Source organism: Macrosteles quadrilineatus, unplaced genomic scaffold (assembly GCF_028750875.1).
Source record: "Macrosteles quadrilineatus isolate MER2022 unplaced genomic scaffold, UCM_ALF_1.0 Scaffold_2__2_contigs__length_208266976, whole genome shotgun sequence".
Classification (NCBI taxonomy): Eukaryota; Metazoa; Arthropoda; class Insecta; order Hemiptera; family Cicadellidae; genus Macrosteles; species Macrosteles quadrilineatus.
In genome coordinates, this window is record NW_026542595.1 from 169,130,890 (window position 1) to 169,137,033 (window position 6,144).

Sequence of the window (6,144 nt, forward strand, 5' to 3'; positions counted from 1 at the left end):
CTATCTAAATGTTTCTCCAACTTCCTTATGTTGTCCAAATTAGTTTGAACTGGAAAGGCTTTTGAAATACTCTTCTGTGATAGTCCAAAACGTTTATGAAATCAAATAAACGGTATCAGCATTCTGACACATACTTTCTCCCATAAGTTTGTCAACAACCTTTATCATGTCTAAGCGGTGAGAGTAAATATACGGAAATAGTATTAGTACAATTTTAATCAGAATTAAAAGGACTATAACATACTAAATTTTTATCAAAATTGTTCGGGCCAATTTGTGAAAATCCGATTTTTCCGTCATTTTACGGGCTTTTATGGGAAAACAACATAATTGACAATAACTTTTGAACCGTTATTTTTAAAGAAATGGGATTTGTACCATTTTGTTCAAAATATAAAGGACTATAACATACTAAATTTTTATCAAAATCGTTCAGGCCATTTTTGAGAAAATTCTATTTTTCCGGTTTTTATGGGAAAATCCCCATTAAAAATCAAAATTTCAAAAAAATGAAAAAACGCCTGGAGATACCATGGATTAGAACCTACATACCAAATTTCATCAAAATCGGACCACAGGTGTAGTCGCTAGCTCGTACACATCCAGACACACAGACATCACTTCGAAAACCACTTTTTTGGGTCCAGGTGGACCCAAAATGAATATATCCACTCAAAACTCAATCTCGAAAATTTTGACGAAAACAATACTTTCTCCATATACTATGGTATAGGGGGAGAAAGTAAAAAGTCACTCAGGGACTAAATCTGGCAAATACGGTGGATGAGGCCATTCTTTTTGCCATTGAAACCCTGCAGGTGTGCAATGTCTTGATGAAGGAGGATCTTTTTCTTTTTGAAATGGGGATGTTTTGCCTTAATTTCATTGCCCAACTGGCTTAATAATGAGAAATAGTACCTTCCAGTTATTGTTTGTCCATTTGCCAGGTAGTCAATGTAAACTATTCTACCGTAGCAACCACGCACGGGCAGGGTAGAAACTCAATGATCGATGCAGAAGAGAATTTAATACTTAATTATTTACGGTATGTTAAATGAACAAAATAATTTGTAATAAGTTACTAGCGATTGAAAATACAGACCATTTAGAAGAAACTACTTAAAATGAACATATTTGGGAAACGGACATGCCCACCAGCGAAGAAGGGAAAGATAGCGCATAATCGCGGCTCACCGACTCTTCAAACCCAACTCTGACTGACTGTCTACCAAGGTTCGGTGGTCCTACACGTCACACGGAATGATGACACCTCATGTCAGCAGAACAATCAGGCCACACATTCCATGCCACGATCCAAACATCTGAACGTGATGTAGCAATAGCAATCGATGTACTCAATAATACCATTGACTATATATACGTACTATAGGTATATATAGTCTATGTCAATACTTTGTGACACTCAACAAAACCCCAAATAAATTGCAAGACAATGCTGGCTAGCGGAGTTGCGACATGCTTCCACTGACCGATTGCCAATATTAACGTCAATAGCCAAAACTGGGCTTTGGGCTGGTATCCATAATCAAACTAAAAAAATACGGTCATTTTCTGAGAACACTGTACCTTGCGATACACCTGTAGCCTCAACTATTTCACACACTTTTATTCGGCTGTCGTTAGGGGTGTGCGATGCAGCATATTTTTTTCGATTCGATGCATCGATGCGATTCAAAGAATTTCGATTCGAATCGATTCGATTCGGTGCAGCACGGCATGATTTTCTTCAAAAATTAAATACAACATGTGTTTCTGTAATGGATCCTTTACCTTAAAAAAAGTTAAAGTAAAAAATGTACTAAATAAAATTATGAACAAGAGGATAGTTGCTGACCTAACCTCATTAATGGACACTGCTAATTTTATGGTTGGCCTAAGGAAATTCACCCTTCACTAACAATTAGAATAAGCCTATATATCAATAAAGCAATCGTTAAGTTTATTATTATTGACCTGTATTAAATAAAATGGAGTTTATTTTATGACGTACGGTAGTATTGTTACTTAGTTTTCACATTTATATTTGTTGGCTTTCAATACTTCTGGTTCATTCTTAAATCAGCACGAACCAAAAAAGTTGATTATCAATGTTTACTGTCTATTTTAGTGATGGTCGGATCTGGATATCGGACTACCGGATCCGCCGGATCTGAGCTAGAACCGACGCCCGATCGTATCCACAAAAAATCGGATCTTGGGCTGGATCCGGTTTTAATGGATCCAATTTTATTTATACTATTAACACAAAATGGACGAGTATTCGAGATTTTGAGTTTGAGTAAAGTACAATATAGAAATAAGCAAGAGGTAGTTGTCCTAACCTATTTTTATAGCTATCACGACAGAATAGGTCAACTCAAAGCAGTCGCCGGCGACTGACTGGCAATGGCAATGGTATACTGACTTGACACAGAATAGAATGACATGACCGGTAGTGATTTTGTTTTAAAGTAGGCCTACTGTTTCACAATAGAAAATTTCACTACTGAACTACGTAAGCAATAAATTTATGTTTATAAAAGTCAGAATAGAAACACTATAAAGGCAAAACAATAGACGGGAGGCAGGCGTTGTGCAATGACCTTGAAATGAGCGGAATAGTAACGCTGAGTAGGGGAAGGGAAGGGTGAGACCTTTGAGCTATATTTAGACTAGACTTTCACCACTTCCCAAATGGCTGGGTATGGGGATTACAATAGCAGGTTTTTTCCTTGCCTGGTTTGACTTTTGTCTTTTTGTGTAGGAGATTTGAATAATCAAAAATATAATTTGAATTGACCACAATTGTTTAGCATTGATGATACAATTTGCAAGGGACCAGGAGGAAATAGAACAAAACACTAAAATTAATAGAATAACAAACAAAGTAAACAACAAATTAAATACAGAACACGGTGATTTAACACTGTCACTGTCACTCAATTTTGTTGTCTAGAAGGGTCGGTGAACTAATCAATAAATAGCCAAAACCAGTTTCCTCCCCCTCTAACCACCACCCCTCCCCCCTAAGCCGGGAGGCCCAACACTTTGTCCTTGAAACACTCTAGCCTCTGAAACAATAAACCCTTACACCTGCTGCTGTTTTGACAACAGGTTTATGAATGCGTTCACTATTTTTCATTTTCCAGAATTAACTATCAATTATTATTATTTGCAAGTTACAAATAGGAAACTACATGACATTATGGTACCTATTCAATGACCCATGTATTATCAAAAATTTATAATTGATTACTTATTTTGATAATAAAAAGCATTCATTACAGCACGCAGCACTTATTGATATATATATATATATATTTAAATATATATATATACTGTATAATCATCAAAGTATCTGTTACTTTATACAAAATAAAATAGGTACACAATTGTGTGGCCAGTCAAAATTTATAAACAAACATTTTATTCTATAAAATACAGATGGTAAATAGGGGTTGGTTTAAAGGAAATAAAATACAAAACAGATTAATTAATTATTTTGATAAACGATAGAAAGGTTATGGAATTGATTGAACTAAAATAACCACAGGGAATCTTAAGTAGAAAAGTCGTCAACCACAATCTGTTTAATCAGTACATCGTTAGAGAGAGAGAGGGGGGAGAGAGAGATAGCAGATAGGGGCGTTTGATAGGGAATCTGAAAAAGTAAACAAACAAGGAACAACGACGCGACAATACTCGTTTATAACCTTATTGTCAAATCTAGGTCTTTGTAAGACAAAAGAAAATCACACCGTTTTAAACTTTAACCTAATTTTATACTCTTTACAAACAAACACGTCCTACATAACGGTTCTTGATATTTATCAATGTATCTTAGCAATCGTCACTTGCTCCATTGAAACACGAACGTCGATTGGCTGACATGACAGTGCAGCGTGGCCTCTCGACCAATGAGAACTCCTGTTACATACTTTGATTTATCTTAGATGGTCAACATTTACCATTCATTATAATATTACAAAATCGACATGGACTATGCGTATGGTGTTTTTCAATCAAAACTTATGTTATAGTAGCACTTAAAACTTCACTTAAACTCTTAAACTAGGTAGATAGTACAGATATAATATGGATCTACTTTTTGGTGCAATAGGCAAGTGCAAGCCTAACCCTCTGACTTCGATGTTGTAATTGAATCGAATTTTTCTAATGATGCGTAATGCAGGGATGAAACTGAACATTTAGACAAGTTTAGGTTATTTATTTTGTTCTAAAAATAAAAATAATACATTTAAAGATCTGACTTATTGATACAGACATTTTTTTGTATAATTTCGTGTTGAGGACACTCGCGCGCCGGTTGTCTGAGACTGAATTCTGACTGTCTGACATCTTGAAATGTAGATTGTATTGTGTTGTGCAATATCATCTGCCTGCAGTGCAGAGAGAACAGCTGAAAATAAACTTTAGCTGTTTTGAACTAAATAGTGTGCTAAGTTGGTTACTAAAGTTGTTAGCGTGATTACAAAACTAATAGATATCAAATAAATAAATGTTAAAATAAAATATCTATCCATCCCTGTCGGCTGTCGGTATCGGCGGAATCGGGCGAAATCGATGTTTGGCAATCGATTCTTGTTACCGATATTCCTAGTATCGGCAATGTCCGAGTATCGGTGGTAGCGATAATTGACACTTCCCTATCTAAAACTCATTTTGGAGTCCTGAATTAGTTTTAAATATGCATCGGGACGTAATCGTTGCATCGGGAGCTAACCGATGCATCGGTCTTTTTCGATGCATCGAGGCCAAATCGATGCATCGTGATTTCGATGCATGCTGAATCGAATCGCGATTCGATGCATCGAATCGAATCGAATCGAAATTTCGATGCATTTTCGATGCATCGCACACCCCTAGCTGTCGTTCAAAACCATATCGTGGATTTTGCCAATCATTTCAGGGTGGTCACTTCCACTAGTCATCCTAAACGGGGTTCATCTTGTGTCAATTTTTAAACTCATTCACTCAGTTGTAAACAGTTGCAATACAGGAGCAGATGTGCAATGACCTTGATCCAACTATGCTTTGATCTCCTTTGGTTTTAAAACCTTTCAAATGTAAATGTTTTACAACCGCTCGGAACTCACTTTTTTCCATTTTCCAAAATGCACAGAGGTTTGTTTACAAAATCATCAGTACAAATTAAAACAGCTGATGAATTTGACAGAAACTTTCAATGTTCTTAAACTGTCTAGTAAGTAGTGAAGTTGGCTGTAAACAAACTATTTTCAATACTTATGATGAGTGGTGTTTATATCTTTTTCTAAGGACTTGTTGAACCACCCTCATAAAAGTATTCAGCCTAATAATTAAACTTTACAAGCAATAAATGCATAAGCCGTCAACTGCAAATTTATTGCAGTGTCTAAGTTGTTTGTAATCAATTGAATGTTTGGAAATGGAAAAGAGCAGCAGCCGGTAATCCTTATCCATCTTGATAAGTAGCGTGTGTACCTAAAACATAACCTTATAGTGGTTGTTTAATTTGTGTGAAATAATTGCACCACTATATGAACAAATTTGATAACGTTTTATTTACATACAAATGAAGAAGTGTGCTAAATCATGACGTAAGTGAATCAAAACTAAACATTTTAATTTTAACAATCCAGCAACAGCTGTTACATAATAAATATTAAAATAAAGTAAAAATCAAAGGCATCACAGCTGTGCCACAGCCTCAATCAGCTTTCAACCTAAGTGTGACATTGTTTGAACTAGTCAAGAATATAAAACAGTGTTTTCAAGATGACTTGTTTAGAAGGAAATAAATTGTTAAAAGCGGCTTACTTTCAAAATTGCTTGGACAAGTATAGTTGGTAGTTTATTACCATCATCTGATGATTCAGGGTGTCTACCCGTCACTGAAAAGTCCCTGATTTTACTAGGAGGTCACCGATTTTCATTTTAAGATCCAAAAATTTACCTGACCGAAGAGTGAGCATAACAGCTAGCTAGGTATGTGATGTAAAATGATTAATCACTTAAAAGGATATATACATTTTCAAACTTATTATTTACATTCTTTATAAGTGACATTTTGTGTATGATTGATAATCAAACCACATCTAAAAAATATATCTGGTCTCTGCAGTTTCAAAATGTAAAACAAAA